This window comes from Nyctereutes procyonoides, unplaced genomic scaffold, assembly GCF_905146905.1.
Source record: "Nyctereutes procyonoides isolate TBG_1078 unplaced genomic scaffold, NYPRO_anot_genome, whole genome shotgun sequence".
Taxonomy (NCBI): Eukaryota; Metazoa; Chordata; class Mammalia; order Carnivora; family Canidae; genus Nyctereutes; species Nyctereutes procyonoides.
In genome coordinates this window covers 7,738,041-7,757,950 of record NW_026575148.1, presented here as the reverse complement: position 1 = coordinate 7,757,950, position 19,910 = coordinate 7,738,041, and the positions used below count along the sequence as shown (strand labels likewise).

At 36.4% G+C, this 19,910-nt stretch overlaps 1 long non-coding RNA gene and 1 other non-coding gene across 4 annotated transcripts; both read right to left on the bottom strand.

Annotated features, from left to right (window-relative positions):
- Positions 1-597: 597 nt before the first annotated feature.
- Positions 598-18,871, bottom strand: LOC129501675 (uncharacterized). Of its 3 annotated transcripts, none has more exons than XR_008662788.1 (3): positions 18,838-18,871; positions 12,331-12,616; positions 598-3,946 (listed from the first exon to the last, which is right to left on the bottom strand). It is a non-coding gene; the product is annotated as an uncharacterized LOC129501675 (long non-coding RNA). The 3 variants fall into 3 exon arrangements; XR_008662787.1 differs by lacking the exon at positions 18,838-18,871 and adding an exon at positions 18,528-18,683; XR_008662789.1 differs by lacking the exon at positions 18,838-18,871 and adding an exon at positions 18,528-18,683 and having other exon boundaries at positions 12,331-12,557.
- On the bottom strand, positions 2,979-3,087 carry LOC129501713 (U6 spliceosomal RNA). Its single transcript, XR_008662802.1, has one exon. It is a non-coding gene; the product is annotated as a U6 spliceosomal RNA (small nuclear RNA).
- Positions 18,872-19,910: the final 1,039 nt, after the last annotated feature.

The window sequence follows — 19,910 nt, the reverse complement described above, 5'->3', positions numbered from 1 at the left end:
GAACATGACAGCTAAAATGAAAAATGCCTTACCACACAGTGGGTTCCGCAGTCTAAAGTATTGACTGCAAAACTTCTCGGACCAGACATAAGGGAAAAGGCATACTAATTAACCAGCTCTAAGAGAAAACCTTAGATGTCTTCATTTTATAAAATATTCTTCAGCTATCCTATTTCCTCATTCTCATCTAGTTACAACTACCAGAAGGCAAATTTAACTTTGAGACTTGAACATTTGTGATTGTTAGCCAAGGGTCTCTTTATCCATGTTTTAAAGAGAGAAACCGAGTCAAAAGAAGTCAACCTTCTTGTGAGTTGCCCAAGCCATACAAATGGAGTCAGCCAAAGAAAGGTACAGTATTTTACTTATCCTTGTAACATAGTCTTATACCCAAAGTTTCCTCATCCTTTGGAAAATGAGATAGTTCATATAAATATATATACATATATTAAGATTAACATAATCTGAAAATTTTAACAAGCAGAAGTTTATTATTTTAATACATAGACTTTGGAGTTAATCTAATAATTATATAATTACTATTTTATCACTTCATACTATGTAGCTATATCACTGCTCAGAAATTTTTTACCCAACTATAATTAACATACAGTGCTATATTAGCTTCAGGTGTACAACGTAATGATTCAACAATTGTATCCATTGCTCACTGCTCATCACAAGTGTACTCTTAATCCCCTCATTTCACACATAGCCCACTGCTCACCTTCCCTCTGACAACTACCAATTTGTTCTGTATAGTTAAGAGTATGGGCTTTGTTTGTTTGTATATTTTTTCTTTGTTCATTCTGTTTCTTAAATTTGACACACAGGTGAAATCACATGGTATTTGTCTTTCTCTGATGGACTTTCTTCACTCAGCATTATACCCTCTAGGTCCATCCATGTTTCTGCGAATGGAAAGATTTCACTCTTTTTTTTATGGCTGAGTAATATTTCATTGTGTATATATACCACATCTTCCTTATCCATCCATCTACCAGTGGATATGTGGGCAGCTTCCATAGCTTGCTTTTCTAAATAATGCTGGAATAACCAGGGGGTACATATATCTTTTCTAACTAGTGTTTTCATTTTCTTTGGGTAAATACCCAGAAGTGAAATTACTGGATCATATGGTAATTGTTTTTAATTTTTTGAGGAATCTTCATAACATTTTCCACAGTGGCTACACCAGCTTGCATTTCCATCAACAACACAAACAGATTCCTTTTCCCCACATTCTCACTACACTTGTTATTTCTTGTTGATTTTGATTTTAGCTATTTTGGCAGGTGTATGGTGACATCTCATTGTGGTTTTGATCTGCATTTCCCTGATGATGAGTGATGTCGATCCTTTCATGTATCTATTGGTCATCTGTATACCTTGTTTAGAAAATGTCTTTTTAGTTCCTCTGCTCATTTTTTTAAAAAGATTTATTTATTTATTTATTTATTTATTTGAGAGAAAGAGAGAGAGCAGGGGGAGGAGCAGAGGGAGAAAAAATTCTCACACAGACTGCCCCCTGAGCACAGTGCCTGATGTGGACCTCAATTCTAAGGCACTGGGCCAAAATCAAGACCCAGTCAATTAACCAACTGAGCCAGCTGGGTAACCCTCTGCTCATTTTTAATTGGATTATTTTGGGGGTTTTTATGTTGCATTGTATGAATCTTTATATATTTTGGGTATTAAACCTTTATTGGAAACATCATTTGCAAATACATTCTCCCATTTACTAAGTTGTTTTTTTTGTTGTTTGTTTGTTTGGTTGATGCTTTCCTTCACTGTGCAAAAGCTTTTTATTTTGGTGTAGTCTCAATAGTTTATTTTTGCTGTTGAGTCTCTTGCTTGAGGAGACATATCTAGAAAAGTATTGCTACAACTGGTATTAAAGAGATTACTGCCTATGTTTTTGTCTAGGAATTTTATTTTTATTTTTTTAAGATTTTATTTATTTATTCATGAGAGACACAGAGAGAAGCAGAGACATAGGAAGAGGAAGAAGCAGGCTCCCTGCAAGGAGCCCAGTACAGAACTCGATCCCAGGACCCTGAGATCACATCCTGAGCCAAAGGCAGATGCTCAGACACTGAGCCACCCAGGCATCCCTCATCCAGCAATTCTATGGTTTAGGTCTCACATTTAGGTCCTTATACCATTTTGAGTTTATTTCTATGCATAGTATTAGAAAGTGGTACAGTTTCTCCAACACCATTGTTGAAGAGACTGCCTTTTCCCCATTGTATCTTCTTGCTTCCTTTGTGATTGATTAATTGTTCATAAAACCATGGATTTATTTCTGGGCTCTATATTCTATTCTGTTGACCTATGTGTCTATTTTTGTGCCAGCACCAAACTGTTTTGATTGCTACAGCTTTGTAGTACATCTTAAAACCTGGGACTGTGATACCTCTAGCTTTGATTTTCTTTTTCAAGATTGCTTTGGTTCTTTGGGCTTTAAAATATGTGGTTCCATACATATTTTAGGATCATTTGTTCTAGTTCTGTGAAAAATACTGATAGGGATTATATTAAAATTTATAGATTGCTTTGGCTAGAATGGACATTTTAACAATATTTGTTCTTCCAACCCATGAGCATGGAACATCTTTCATTTGTTTATGTCATTTTTAATTTCTTTCATCAGTGTTCTACAGTTTTTGGAGTATAGGCCCTTTCACCTCCTTAGTTAAGTTTATTCCTAGGTATTTTGTTCTTTTTAGTGCAAGTGTAAATGGGATTGTTTTATTACTTTCTCTTTCTGCTACTTCATTATTATTATATAGAAATGCAACTGGTTTCTGTATATTAATTTTTGTGCCCTATGATTTTACTGAATTATCAGTACTAGTAGTTTTTTAGTGGATTCTTTATGGTTTTCAATATACACTATCATATCATCTTCAAATAGTGGAAGTTTTACCTCTTCCTTACCAATTTGGATGTCTTTTATTGATTGGCTGATTTTTTTTTTAAATATGGAACACTTCATAAATTTGTATGTCTTCCATGCACAGTGGCCATGCCAATCTTCCATGCATTGTTCCAATTCTTTAAATTATGTGCTGCAGAAGCAAGCACTATTTCTTTTTGTTGTCTGATTGCTGTGGCTAGGACTTCCAGTACTATGTTGAATAAAGAGTACAAGTGGACATCTTTGTCTTATTCCTGATCTTAGAGGAAAAGTTCTTAGTTTTTCTGCATGAAGTATGATTTTAGCTGTCGGTTTTTCATTTTGGCCTTTGTGATGTTGAGGTATGTTCCCTCTAAATCTACTTTGTTGACAGTTTTTATCATGAATGGATGTTGTACTTTGTCAAATACTTTTTCTGCATCCATTGAAATGATCATATGGTTTTTATCCTTTCTCTTATTGATGTGATGTATCATGTTGATTGACTTGCAAATATTGAAGCACTCTTGTATCTTTGGAATAAATCCCACTTGATTGAGGAGAATGATTTTTTTAAATGTATTGTTGGATACAGTTTGCTAGAATTTTGTGGAGGATTTTTGCATCTACATTCATCAGAGATATTGATCTTTAGTTTACTTTTTTTACAGTGTCACCATAAATTCTTGAAATGGCTTTTTACAAATCAGAAAGAAGAGGGGTGGCTGCAGGAAATATTTTTTAATTTGTTAGAATTCCATCTCAGATTACTTCTTTTCAGACTGCTGTACCTCACTCGTAGCAGGCTGGCATTGATGAGAAAACAAAAATAATTATGCAATTACTATGAAGCTCTGTGTTCAGAGGTAATTTTTACTTCACAAATGGCAGTAGACTGGATGGGAATCAGTCCCCTTGTCTATTTAATTTCCTCCAAAGCATCTGAAGACATATAAGAAAGTTTATAGCATTAATTCAACGTGTATCCAAGATTTTCTTGATCTTAACAGTCAGATTCACTCTGCAGTTTAATAGCCAAAATCGTTCCTACAAAATAAGAAAAGGAATAAAATTCCATCGGAAACTCAGAACAGCTTTTGGAAAAGTGAATATTTCTAAAGTTTAGCATATTTCTGTCTTATTTCACTATCTCCAGTGTTTTGAAAAATACCAAAAGCAGAATTTGTATTCAAAATTTCACCATAACAAAGTTTCCTGTTTCTAAGGCTACCGAAAATACTGAGGTTCCTTTTGCAGGATGGCTTTCATCAGCATTAAAGAAACAACAGATATGACTGCACTTTAAATACTCATCTTGCAAATTCCTTAGTTATTTATTTGCATTTTTTAATCTCTTGGAAGTGCCACTACCTATACAAAAGTGATTTTATTTTATCAAATGTCCTTAGACTTTCAATAGAATATAGAATAGAAGTGGATAAAGTTTCAATTTCCTTATTTAAAGTGCTTTCTCTAATTCTTATATTCAACAGAGGACTAATGCAAATAGAACTGAGGGTTACATGGAACTGTTAACACCCCAGGAAAGAATCCCAGGGTGTAGTTATTGGTTTTTCCCAACCAGTTTCTTTATGGGCTCATTTCACATCTGATCTCACACCTTGGAAAAAATACAGGTCTGAAGGGTCACTTGAATGAGAGATTTTCCTCTTTATAACACCGAATAGAAATTGAGGGCTTTGATATTGTCATGGAAATGACTCTTTGTAAATAGAGCTCAAAGGCCTATTTCAAACCAGAATGAGCTGGAACAACGTTTTCTTTTTCTTTTCAGATTATGAGATTAGAGTATGGGTAGAGAGAACCTCTGGTCAAGATAGTGGGAGGAAATGGAGGAAAAAAGAGCATGCCTGAGAGAATTCCTCTCACTTATGCCAGCAAGTTGTATAGAATAGCTTTATTCAAAAAAAGAAGTTTGTCTTCTCCTTCAGGTGCACAAAGACACAGCCTATTGAGACTGGAGAGGAAAGGTAGGCAAACTAAGAAAGAAAAAAATGCAACAGGTCATTTGTCTCTGATCCTCAGTTTTAATTTAAAAAGGCAAGTTTCATACTGGAAATTACAACACACACAAACGTTTAAAAAAGTCTACTTTTCAAAGCAAGTAATTGATTTTTTTAAGTAGGATTTTAGAAAGAAATAGATAATGTTTTAGTGAATATTTAAATACCTAATTAAATGAGTGTTTGTTTTGGTGTTCATATCATGTAGAACTTTATTTTCTTTTAACAAACAGCAAAAAATAAAACCTTTAATTCCATTAAAAAACAAAAGAATAAATTGAAGACAGGGAAGTGATAATGAACTGTTGCTTTAAAAAGTACTCACCCTCATACTGAGACTATTAAATTGGATTTCAGTTTTAGGATCTCAATGCTATCTTAATTTTTTTTTAGCCTTCTTAGCAATTTTTAAAAATAAAAATGCAGGGGTCTTTTCTAGTTCATACAAATCAAAAATATTTGGAGATATAAACGTAGAGAAAAATCCCTGGATTTAAACTTTGAGGACAATTTAAAGCTAATAATATTGAATAGTGGTGCAAAGCCTCATATTTTCAAAGTCACAATATAGTCCATATTCTGCACCTCACTTTAAGGGCACATCCTTTTATAAAATCCTCTATCGATTCTTAATATTTGTTCTTTGAGTCCAGGAAGCAAGTGAAGGAAAACTTCTGCATCGGAGTTGTTCACAGCATCTAGCCATCAACCCCTCCTTGACCTTTGAGAAAAAGCTAATGTCTTGTCACTGTTAAATAAGCTTGGGAAGGGGATCCCTGGGTGGCGCAGTGGTTTGGCGCCTGCCTTTGGCCCAGGGCGCGATCCTGGAGACCCGGGATCGAATCCCACGTCGGGCTCCCGGTGCATGGAGCCTGCTTCTCCCTCTGCCTGTGTCTCTGCCTCTCTCTCTCTCTCTCTCTCTCTCTCTCTGACTATCATAAATTAAAAAAAAATAAAAATTAAAAAAAAATTAAAATAAAGTATCTTAGAACAAGAGATTATGAACAGTTACTACTGAGTTTTAATGTAGGAGAGTTCCATTTTAAAGTAGTTCAGCTTAATGGAATGAATATCAAAAATAATTAGAATCTATTACCTTACGCCTAAAGGCAATTTATATTATATGGAAGCAATCCTTCCAGGTGGAGTTGCTAGCACTCAGACTCTTGGGTGAGAGTGCTCTATTTCCATGTTAAAATAAAAACTGCAACTGGCTTCTAGCTTCACTTTTAATTCAGTTGTGCCCACACTGGTGAAAGAATAGTGATTTGCTATTCTTTCTATTCAAAGACATGCCTTCCATTTAGAGACAGTCATAAATGTTTGAGAAGTACGCTTTTAACATTAATCAAGAAATTACATTAAATGAACTGAGTGTAACCTCTATTGAAGATTAATATTCAATACGTAGCACCTATAAAGATAATATGATTCTATCTTCAACAGACATTAAAACAAAATAAAGCACTGAGGAGTTCACAAAAAGAAAGAAAAGAAAAAAGAAGAGTGCTTCTATTTCCCAAAATGGGGATTAGGCAAAATAAGAAAAAGAACTTTCCATAGACAGAAAGATTAGAATTAAGATTTAGAAAACACTCAAATCCTAGATATTTCTGATGCTGACTTAAATTTCCCTCTATTTTAAAGAGGATGAGTCATTTCCAAGAAGCCTCGGGCCAATATAAGGACTTAAGAGAAGGTGGGAAAATGGGGCCTTTTAAAAAAGGCTGATCTTGTAATGAGCAATAACAGAAATTCCTCTTGTTTGAAAATGTCAAATGCACTCTCCAGTGCCAAAGACCTTGAGCTTAATCCTATTATTCAGTCGAGTTTGAAATAGGGTAAAATCTTAATTTTGCGTAGTTCTTCATAGTTTACAAAGCTTTTTCAGTAATTCTATCCCCTTTACCTATGTATTTTCTTCATAGCAATTGTTGATACCTGATATATTGGACATTTATTTGCTTATTTCCTTATTATCTTTTGCCTACTGCTAAAATGTAAGCTCCATAAAAGCAAGGATGTTATCCTGCACTGTTCATTTCTATATCTCCAGCACCCAGAACAGTGCTTGATGCATAGTAGACAATAGATATTTGTTAAATGAACAAATGAGATAAATAAAAATGGATAAACACTACTGAATTTGAGCTTTGAAAACCCCAGAGAAAAGGACAGGTATATCTCACTCTCTTTACAAGTGAGGAAACCAGGACTCAAAACAGTAAATTATTTAATAATAGTATAAACAGTCATATTTAGAAAGATCCAGGTCCATTATAGTACTACTCTTTGCTGACTTGTGCAAAGACTATGGGTAGTCCAAGATTACTGCCATCAGAATCAGCCCATTTCCACTTTTCATGAAGATTGATGCAAGAGAAAAAAAAATGAGTAAGTTCACATCCTTCTCTACAACCACAGCTGTCAACCTTTGTCAGCTTTCTTTTCTCTTGGATCACTTCCTAAATTAAATTCCCCTGCTGATATGTTTGTTGTCTCAGCACCCACTTTGTGTTTATGATTTCCCTCCTGGTATCTTCCCTTCCTACGGATATCATTTATTGAGCCCCTCTTACACATTGTTAGGCATTTTTCATTCATCCCCTGGAATGAAACTGCAAGGAAACTGTAGATCAGGCTTCAAAGCCAGACTCTTTCCCCACCAGACTGCCTCAATGGAGGACCTGGCTCCTTAGAGGCAGTTCTTGGTAGGCCCAGAACAGAGCCCACCATCACCCTTGACATGGGAACTCAACAAAAGCTTAACCCTCTACTGGTTAGCTGCGGGGGTGCTGTGGCATATGAGTAAAACATGGGCAACTAGACACCTGATTATTAGCACTCCAGTGTTCCTGAGAGGTTAGAGGTATCTGAACTCACCTACCCCAGGATTTGATTTACAACTGCAATGAGAAAGAAGGTAATAATCCAGTCAATAGTTATTTTGCAGGACTCAGTCCCCGATGGTGATGGGTGGATCAATTTTATCTTTCTTCCTCACCAGCTACACCCAAACACTTTTGTAAGGATACCATGCTATCCTTTATTACCAACCCCTGCTCTTTCTTTCCTTTTCTTCTTAGTGAAACACTAAGCTCATTCCTTGTAGACTAGAAGTAACAGCTATAGCAGGTAACTATGTGATTCTCATGTCCCTCCTAACAGCTGGTGCAGATTCCGCCTCTAAACTGGCACCTCACATTTTCACTGGAGTCAAATATGGTGCCTTCTAAACAATGGCTGAAGAAAAGGGATGGAAAGACACAGATGTTTCAGTAACCAGATTTCTGTCATTGAAAATGCCTGACCATAAACATAAATTCTTTCTGAACCTGACTTTCAGTTACTAACATTTTGTAAAGTCATTTGAGAAAGAAACCAAGTTAAATAAATAGGCTTACTGATGAATTTATGACACTGGATAAGCAAAAGATAGTTGCTTGGTATAATGCCAAACTCTAGGCTGCAAGGGGCCTCTGCACATATATTAAGGCAAATGGGAGCTTTAGAAGAGTGTCCTAGGGCAGGTCTGAGCTCAGGATATTTCTTTCAATTGTTAAACAGTGTGTGCTGCCCTGAGCTTTAGTCTAGACAAAATGGAAATTATGATAAGACTATTCATCAGCAAAGATGAGCCACAGGGTCCAAACAACAGAATACGCCCTGCCAGCCAAAGGGTCAGAGACATGGGGAGGACAGGGAATTGGGATCCTTCTTGAGAGTGAGTCCAAAAACCCATGACTAGGAAGATGCTTGGAGTTCTTACATCTTCAGATGATGGAGACATTAGAGAATACCTAAGTCATATATGTGACCAGATACAAGACAAAGTCATTCTGTCTTTCTTACTCCATTTTGGACAAATTTTGTTGGGCAGCCCTGGTGGCGCAGCGGTTTAGTGCCGCCTGCAGCCCGGGGTTTGATCCTGGGGACCCTGGATCGAGTTCCATGTCGGGCTCCCTGCATGGAGCCTGCTTCTCCCTCTGCCTGTGCCTCTGCCTCTCTCTCTGTGTGTGTCTCTATGGATAAATAAATAAAATCTTTAAAAAAATTTTTTTTTGTTTAGGGAAGACCAATTAGTCCACATAGACCTCAAACAATATTAATCTTAGCTGCATATGGACACCAGTGTGATGAACCTACATTTATTTTATTTATTTATTTATTTATTTATTTATTTATTTATTTATTTATTTATTTATTTTAGAGAGAAAGCAAGTACAGTCAGGGAAGGGCAAAGGGACAGGGAGAGAGAGTCCAAAGCACAGAGCCTGATACAGGGCTCAATCTCATGACCTTGAGATTATGACCTGAGCCAAAACGAAGTCAGACACAACTGACTATACCACCCAGGTGCCCCCAAACCTATAATTAAATAAACAAACAAACAAACCAGGCTCTATTGCCTAGATATTCTGATTTAATTGGTCCACAATGGAATCTTGGAATCCATTTTTTTCTTAAGATCCTTCAGATGATTCTAAGGTGTAGCAGCCAAAGTTGAAAGCACTAACCTGATAAAAATAGCAGTTTTCTAAATAGTAGATTTAGTAAATATTCCTAAGGTTATAATAACTTCACAATGATTTTTAAAAAGACAACATGTGGTTAGGTTGTAGCAATGATGAATATTTACCCAAAAGAGTCATGGAAAATAAAAACCCTTCCTAGTGTTACCAATGGTAATACTTTCTAGTATTACCAATCACCAAAGGGTGATTGAGAGATGGCCATTCACACTTTTAAGAATGGGTATCTGAAGACTTTACAGGACATAGTTGTCTATATGATTTACATCTAGACCCATAAGTGAGAAATATCTTGTTTAAACCATTTTTATTTTATTTTTTAAATTGTAGCACTAATTAACTGCTAATAAATCTTAATTAATCATTCATTAGCATGTCTATCACATGAAGAGACACTGTCTTCAAGTGAAGACAACACAGAGAGAAACTAGAGCAAAAAGAAAAAGGCAGAATTCTGTTGATACAATTCTGTTGATACTAGATCTAGCCATGCCTGAAGCCATACTTCTTTTCTATTTTTTAGTTATAAAAGTGAATCTGGGGCAGCCTGGGTGGCTCAGCGGTTTAGTGCGGTCTTCAGCCCAGGGCGTGATCCTGGAGACCCAGGATTGAGTCCCGAGTTGGGCTCCCTACTTGGAGCCTGCTTCTCCCTCTGCCTGTGTCTCTGCCTCTCTCTCTCTCTCTCTCTCTGTGTGTGTGTCTCTCATGAATAAATAAATAAAATCTTAAATATATATATATATATATATATATATATATATATCTTTTAAAAGTAAATAGATTCACTTTTTTAAAAAAAGATTTTATTTATTTATTTATTCATGAGAGACACAGAGAGAAAGAGAGAGGCAGAGACACACAGGCAGAGGGAGAAGCAGCCTCCCCAGGGAGGAGCCTGATGTGGGACTCGATCCCAAGATTCCGGGATGACATCCTGAGCCAAAGGCAGATGCTCAACCACTGAGCCACCCAGAAATCCCATTAAGTTGAGTTTCTATCATTTGGGGGGGGGGGGGGGAAGGCCCAGATCAATTTAGCAATCTTTAGCAAGCATGTTCTCAATAATGTATGTGACATTATTTTGACCAATTATGGGCTATGGAATCGGGAATAGGAACCAATTTATTTAGATGCCTGATTCTCAAGCAACAGAGAGATCTAAATTGATATCTAGATTACATTAGCACCCACATTATGCCTTTATCATAGCATCTTATTTTTATTATTTTAAAATACCACATGGGATTTCAGTGGCTTCCAAGAGTTAAGACATTGTCGAGGAAAATGGTAATTTAGGAAGATTTACCAGCTTTCAATAACAGAAGAGACTGAAAAGATTTTGAAGTATGGGACTGGAAATAGGAGACCAGTTTTGAGTAGGAATTGAGATGATGAGGGCCTCATGGCACAGGGAACAAATAGGAAGGGACAAAGTTAAGAAAACCAATTCAATCTTTAGGTTTAACATATTTATGCTCTACTGGTATATTAGTAAAGTGCTTTGTAGTTCATGACATATTTTCACATGTTCTCTTATTCGACACTTAGCAATAATTCTTTGGAGTAAGCAAAGCAACTAGTTTCAGCATTTTATAGAAATGGAAACTGAAGCTTGGTATGATTATGGGTCTCATCCAAACTCACATGGGTGTCAGAGCAGGGGTCAGACTCCAGATTTTCTGATTAGCAATCTAGTATCGATATACCAGATCTCTCTGTACTCAGAAAGCCACCTATAAACAAAGTTTCCTTTTCAGCAACTTCATTTGTTTGTTAATTCTACTTCATTGTTCATTGTTTTCTTCTCATTTATGACCTCTCCTGAGTAGTGACATGGGCTGAATTCCCGAGGTGAATCATCTTTATGATGTAGTAACCAAGGGGTTTGTGTGTGTGTGTGTGTGTGTGTGTGTGTGTGTGTTTATCAAGGGAGGGAAGAGAGGAATTACCAAACAATCACCCAAAAAACCCAACCTTGAGTCCCATAGAATGGATTTATGTTAATTTTTCAAATCTTTTCTTCTGCTCAGTGCCTCCTCCAAAATGAGATCACCTCTCATTCATTCTCACGCCAGTAATCCTGATAATTTTAATAATTTGCCATTTCAAGGAGCCATGGGAAAAGAAAGGAAGTTGCTTTTAGACACTGTCTTATTCAAGCAAACGGAAATGGTTTCTGAACCACAGAAAACAAATAAACATGCCTCTCCCTGGAACTTCACTAGTGTTTGCCTGTTGTCTGGCACTAAGAAAGGTGCTTTAAAATAATGGTGCAATGTGTGCCCGGAGATTCTGAATGTTAGTGGGGCTATCTAAATCCTAGAAGAAGCGGATGTTGACTATGTCTAGGACCACTGAGCTTGGACCACCTCCCAAATACTGGGTGTGAAACCACATGCTAAATGTCTTTCCATACAGCAAAACGAAATGCCAAATCCTTAATGGTCAGCTCAGCTTTCACAATTTCCAAAGAAGCATATTTTATTATTGCTCAGAGAATAATGTTTGCATACTATGTATATAACCATGGTACATGACATCCATCATATCGAAGCTTTGCATTCTGGGGACACTGTAAAGCATTCTAAAGATTTGCATATTTTCTATTATCATGTCCAATGATGTACCTTTCATCCTTTGCTTATGAATTAAAAAATGTGTAGTTTGGAATTCTGTGGGATCCTGCTGAATTCCTTAGGACCATGGTCAAACACAGCTAAATGGTTATCCTTTTCCATAATATTATTCTTGGGCATGGAGAGGAGTATCTTTTTAATAAAGGAAAATTGGCAAAGAGAGTTCTTGCAGTGCAGTCCTGGTTTGGCACAAAATGTGAGGTACCGGGGATGCAAACATCTCATCTTCAGATCCTTACCTGGCAAAGACACAAGAGGACATATTCCCTGGCGTTGCTCAGCAATCTGCAGCACCATGGTAGGTCTTAGGTCTTTGGACTGACCTTCTCTCAGATGGTAGAAATCCAAAGTAAAGCAATGTGACCTGGCAAATGGAGGATCCTGGAGCAGAGCGTGTGATTTCTTCCATTCCTATGGAGATCCTCATTTGGCTGAAAGTCCATCCAGGGACAAAGTGTTTCCAGATCTTTGGCAGAAAAAGAAGTGCCCTCTTTTCAACTTTCTTTATTTCAAAGAAGGGGAATGCTAAAAAGAAAATATGAATATCATCTACACTTTCACTCTAGCAATAACAGTCATTTAGATCTTAATGCATATATAATACCGATGTTAACAGTAGCTACTTATAAGATCATTGTAAGAATATATCACTGATTTTTTCTAGTCTATAGAATATGAGACAGTAGATGAAATATCCAGGTACACATACGTGTACATATGTGCCAACATGTATGTGTGGCATGAAATGTGACGACGTGTGTACATATGCATATGTGTATAATAGGTGTATACATATGTAGTATGTCGAGCATGTAGGACTCATTGGATGTAATAATAACAAATAACAAAAACAAATGTTTTTGGGCAGCCCAGGTGGCTCAGCGATTTAGCGCCACCTTCAGCCCAGGCTGTGATCCTAGGGACCCGGGATTAAGTCCCACATCCGGTTCCCTTCGTGGACCCTGCTTCTCCCTCTGCCTGTGTCTGTGCCTCTCTCTCTTTCTCTGTGTCTCTCATGAATAAATAAATAAAATCTTAAAAAAGAAACAAATGTTTTTGTTTTCTGTTTTCTGCTGTCCTTTTCAGTTGGAGAACATCTTCCTCTGCCTTGGGATAAAAACAAGCAATCTTCAATGTGATATGAAAAAAAAATCCTACAATCACTTCAAGTTGTAAAATGCAATCTTGATCCAGAAACTAGAATTTTCAGTTTAATATATAAATTAGTGTGGTAGAAGCTAAGTTGTTCCTCTCCAGCCTGCCCTCATCCATTTACTGGGCCTGCACATTCTCCTCTCAGCTGCTGTGAAGGCTGTCTATGAATGATTACCAGACAATTCTCTCAGGAGAATTGCCCTCACCTGACAGGTGCCAACTTTCCTGAGATGTCATGACACCACCACCCCACTACCACTACATATATATCAACTGATTTCAAAGGTGCAAGAGGCCAGTCTCTGACTCCAGGAAGGACAGTTCTATTGTGTCACTTACATGGCATGTATCCTGAAATCATATCTTTGCTCCATTTTCCCACTTTTCTTATCCTTAACCTTATTGATTTTTTTTTGAAGAATACTCCTCAAAAACACGTTTGCCCTGAATTCTACAGTCACTCTCTGTTTCTAGAGAACCTGATCTAAGACAAAATAAAACAAAGCAAACCTCCATTTTCATTTCCACCCTTTATTCAAGGTAGAGCTGTCTGGAAGAGGTAGTGGATCATTTTTTATTACATTTCCAGCATACCACTGCTTTACTCACCATTGGCTGCCTACTATTATTAAATAACTTTCCTGTAGTTCTTGAAATGAATATATGATTTTTATTTTTAAGACTGCAAATATATTGTAATCCATTGATATTTTCTGACATTGAATCATCCTGGTACAAGATAAGGAGGGGATTTTCCCCACTTCTTGTGAAGAAAAAAATCATACATCATCATAATGGTCTGTAGATTTTAAGGCTGTGTTGTTACGATACACTCTCATCCCTTTAGTTTACACTTTTCTTTTCCCCATCATAGAATTACCTAGAATTTTAGGTCTGGAATAGTAAGAGGTTTTTGTTGGCTTCTGTTTGTTTGTTTGTTTGCCCTTTGGCCTCTCATAATTTTTTTGAACAAAAAATACCCTTTAGTACATTTATCTAATTATCCTTATTTTCCATATCTTTGGTTGTATCTCCTAGAATTATTTTTCTTCTCATTGGAGTAGTTCCTCCAAAAGTGTTTACAAAGTGGTTCTTTAGTGGCAAACTTGGTATGACTGAGAACATCTCCATTGAGCCCTCCATGGTGCATGCTGAAATCTGACTGTGCAAAGGTTAAATTTGAGGGCCCTTTGAGGATTGACCCCTGACCTTGGAGCCTCCACATTGCAACAGTGCAACTTTCCAGTTGACTTCCTGTGCACCTCCCCAGATCTTGAGTATACCCATACTTTCTTACTGCTGGGGTCTCCAGGCCTAGGAGGTAGTTCCTGGGGGAGATTCTTTGAAGACAATACAAATCTATTTTCACTTGGCCCACAGGAAGCTCATGTATCCTCACTTACTGACTTCTCTCCTCACTGGGGTCCTATAGGTGTCCCTTGCCCACCTCCCCCAGGCAGGAAGAGAGTGACCATGCATTAGTTTCTTCCAAATTCTTTCATTGTTACTCCACACTAGCATTAAGGGACTCATGCTCTGCAGCTCAGGAAGATTCTTCTATATTTCCGGTCCTCTCTTATTAATGAAGATTAGGGATAAAATGGCTCTGACTTTTTAAGAGCATTACTAGAAAGTAGGACAATGCCTTCAAAATTCTGAGGGAAAATGTAACCCGAGGAACATAATCTAAAAACATATACCTTGTCAAGTTATGGAGAGAATATTTTCAGGTGTTAAAGGTCCCCAAAACTTTATCTAACATGTACTCTTTCTTAGGGAGCTACTAACGAATATATTCCACTGAATTAAGGGAATTAAGCAAAGAGAGGAAGAATGGGATCCAGAAAACAAGCAATCTAATACAAGAGGGAAGCAAAGGGAATTCCCAGGATGATAACAGGAGATCTCAAGACACCAGCTATTTATCTCCAAGAGAACAACTTGTCCAGATTGCAGGTCAGAGAGCTCTGAGACAGCCATCTTTAAAAAGTGCCTGATGATGATACAGGCACATCAAAACCACAATAGATATCACCTTACATCTGTTAGAATAGCTGTTATCGAAAAGACAAAAAATAGCAAGTGTTTAAGAAGACGTGAAGAAAAGAAAATCCTTGTGCACTGTTGGTAGGAATGTAAATTGGTATGGCCTCTATGGAAAACAGCATGGAGGTCCCTCAAAAAATTAAAAATAGAACTACCATATGATCCAGCAATTCCACTTCTGGGTATTTACCCAAAGGAAATGAAAACACTAATTTGAAAAGATACATTACCCCTATGGTCACTGCACTATTACTCACAATGGATAAAGGGATAAAGAAAATGTAAACATACACAATGGAATATTATTCACTCATAAATAAAGAATATCTTGCCATTCATAACAACATGAACAGATCTTGGGAACACTAAGTGAAATAAGTCAGGCAGAGAAAGATAAATACTATTTAATCTCATTTATATGTAGGAAGGTTGGGGAATGGGCAAAATGGGTGAAGGGAATCAAAAGGTACAAACTTCCAGGTATAAAATAAATAAGTCATGCGTATATAATGTACAGCATGGTGACTATAGTGAATAATACCATGTTATACATTTGAAAGTTGCTAGGAGAATAGATCTTAAAATTTTTTATCCCAAGGGAAAAAAATTGTAACTATGTGAGGTGATGGATGTTAACTAAACTTAACGTAGAGATAATTTCTCTTTTTTTTTTGAGATAATTTCTCAATGTATACAAATATTGAATCATTATGTTGTACCCCTCTAACAAATTTGTAACATGTCAATTATATCTCAATTAAAATATTTTTTAAAAGACAATATTGTCAGAAAATGGAAGTGTTTGAATATAAGAGGAGATTTATATAAGAAATAGCTTGGGGCGAATTATGATAAGATCATAAAAAATAAATACATGAATAAAATAAGTCCATAACTCCAAGAAAAACAAACCCAAAAATGTGCAGGAAAGAAAAAGTAATTAAAGTATAGTACAAAGATCATTTGTAAATAGTTTGCATAATGAAAATAATGTAAATATGGAATATTTATTGAACCAACATTACAGTATCATTAGTTTAGGAGAACAGAAACAAACACCCTCAACTTCCAAAGTTTAAAGACTAATGTCCCAATATGACAAATTAAGAGCTGTTATCACAAGCATATGATTAAGGGACAAAGAGTTTTTTCTTTTCTTTTGTCTTTCTTTTTTTTTTTTTAACTTTATAAAGACTAAAAGAAATAAAATAGCATTTATATTTGGGGTGCAGGAAATGGTAAGAGGTATAATGGCAGGGAACTTCTAGTTTTCATTTCTAAAATAGACTGTAGAATTCTTGAGCATTTGTATTTTGTACATGCCATTTGATAGAAAATAAAAACTAAATTTAAAAAAGTCAAAAGTTGAAGTATGGATTAGTCAATAAATGTCACTGGGATAACTGCTATCCACAAGGGAAAAGTAAAAGTAGATTTCTAACTCTCAACATCCACAAAAAATAAGTTCAAAATGATTATAAGACCTATAAAGGGGGGCATCTCGGTGGCTCAGTGGTTGAGCGTCTGCCTTTGGCTCAGGTCATGATCTCGGGGTCCTGGGTTCGAGTCCCGCATCAGGGTCCCCACAGGGAGCCTGCTTCTCCCTCTGCCTGTGTCTCTGCCTCTCTCTGTCTCTCATGAATAAGTAAATAAAATCTTAAAAAAAGAGACCTAAAAAGCTTTAAGCCCTCTCAAAATATAGTTGAATATCTTTATGATGTCAGTCTAGGGAATTTCTTAAAAGGCAGAATATTACAAAAACAAGGGGAAATATTAATAAATCATATTGCACATTGTAATAAAAATCTTTTGTACCACAAAAAAGTCACCATAGGCAAGGTTGAGACAAGTCACAGATTGGGAGAAGATATAATTGCTAAAATATCCAGAATATATATGAAATTCCTATACATAATAAGATTACTGCAAAAAGTTCAACAGAAAAAAAAGCAAATAGTATAAACAGGTAATTGGCTGAAGAAGACATCTCAGTGACCACTAAGTATAGGGAAAGACAGGTAAACATAAGGATCAAATTAAAACAAGGAGGAATCATTATACACCAGTGGAATTAGGGAAGTAGGAGAGAACAATATGGAACCAATTATTGGAAAAAATATAGGGAAAGAGAATTTATATGTTGCTTGTGGCAGAACGAATTAGCACAACTACTTTGGAAAGAGATATGCTAACCCCTAGAAAACTTGAAAATGAGTATAGCATATTAATTAAACTCCTAGGTACATCCTTCAGGCCAAGAGAAATTATTGTACCTTTTGCCAAGCAGGAAAGATATTCTTTTGCACAAAGATATTCTTTACTGCACTGTTTGAAATAGGGAGAAATGGACAATAACCTAAATGTCCATAAATAAAGAATGGAATAATAAACATGGCTTATTCATACAATAGAATACTATGCACCTGTTGAAATGAATGAACTAGATTTATAGGAATAAATTTTGGGAACATACTACTGAAGAAGTAGGACAGAACTGAAGTTGCAAAATGGTACATATGATTCCTCATATGTTAAATTTTAAAGCATAACATAATATTGTATATGTTCATGGATATATAAATACAAACTCTGAGAAGTTTCATGGGAAGGCTTCCCAACAAATTCAGGATTATGGTGACTCTCAAGGGAGAGCAGAAGGATGCAAAAGAGATGGGGGAAGGACAGTATTAGATGCATTTACAATGCCTGCTTGATTTCAAACGCTCAAACAAAAAATGATCTGAAGCAAGTAAACAGAAGGCTAACATTTATCAAATCTAAGAAGGTGGCTTTGTGGGTATCTGTTTCATTGAGTTCCCATATGTTTAAAATCTTTAACAACAATAGTATAGAGGGATATGTGCCAGCTATCAGAAGGCCAGGTCTGTTTCTAGTCTCTACTAAACACAGATACATGCTCTCAGCCAAATCCCTTAGCATGTTTCAATGTCAGTCCCATTACTTGTAAAGGAAGAGGAACAGGACTTTGCCCAGCCAGCTTCAGTGTTTGGAATATGACTAAAGGAAACAATATATGTAAAAAGTCACCTTGAAAATTATTCAGAGCTAAATAATGAAAGAACTATTACTGTTTGCATGTTGACAGTATAAAAATGAATATCCATAAAAAAATAATAATACTAGTTCAGGGGGCTGATATCAACACACAGTATTATCTATTCCATTGGTTTCATATTGCTGTTTTCACAGTGCGAAATTATACTTGTCATCTCACCTTACTCTGGAGACTTGACAAGGCAAGGGAGAAAATGGAATCCCATCCCATCGTTGCTCCCAACTCTAGCCCCTCAGCAGTCCAAGGATTTGAAAGAGTTAAAGCATGAAGATCAGCCAGCAACATTGGGAGGAAAACACACTGCATGTAAAGATGATATTTTAGGAAATGTCAATTTAGTAAAAAACACTGCTGGCAAAGAAACACAATACTTGCTTCTATTTAGACCTTTAAAAATTTTATTTTAAATAATAGCATTGAAAAAAATGTAAAGTGAAGAGAGAACAAAAGGAGCTTTTTGCATACGTACCCTTCTCAGTTTGCTCTTAATAAATGAACTCTCCTCGAAAACATTTGTTAGATAGAAGCAATTAAAGCTGAGGCTCTATCCTTGCTCCACTAATTAATTACAGCAAATGAGCTTGTAATGTGCATCATAACAACTTAATAAGCTAGGCCAAACTATTTTAGATTATGCTATGCTAGTATTTCATCATTGCTGGGCTATTTAAGTTAGGTAAGTAGTATCCGAACATAAATAGCTTTTGAATTACCTGTGTCCTTCAAAATAAACTCTATGTCTTGAGCAAATGTGCTATTTATGTGAAAGGGGTAGTAGCAAAAAATGACCTAGAAATGAGGACGCAGAAAGGAGGGCGAGACAGGGCAAACATGTGAGCTCACACAAACTATCATCTACGACAATCTATTATCTAACCTCTGCAGCATCTCACACTGGCTGACCGGAAGCCATTCCAAGAGGTCCTTTACATTTTTCATTATTTATTGGACCTGGACAGTGGAGAATCCAATACCCGCCTTAGTCTCTCTTTTTTGACATCATTGGTTACGTTATCAATTCTTGTTCAAATGTCTAACTGAACATGGATCAAAGGGTGACTAATACAAGCTCTTTAGCAATGTCTCTGCTTCTAATGAAACTTTAAAGGCAATTAATGACTCATTGAGTCAATGAATAGACTTGGTACATCTGGGGGTGAGTTAAAATATGGCTTAGTGTCAATGAAAGAGGCGAGGGCCCCAGAGCAGCTGTGAATTATCTCAAACATAATTAACTAAAACTTTAAAGTGCTGGCTTCTTTCAAATCAAAGGTCATTATGTGTTCCAGGTAGTAACATCTGCTACTACCTCAAGGTGTTAATTGACTAGCTTCAGCAAAAGTCAAACAGATCCTCAACTCTCCCTCCTTAAAGCACAAAGAGTTCATTGACCATTAGGGTATAATTCAGGCATTTCCAGAAAGGATGAAGAAAAGAGAGTGTCACAGAGCAGATCTGGAACTGAAGAGAGGTCTATCAGGTGATCTTTTCTGTGAACCCTTCTTTCCTGTTTATTAATCAGACCAAGTTTTTCTAGAACAT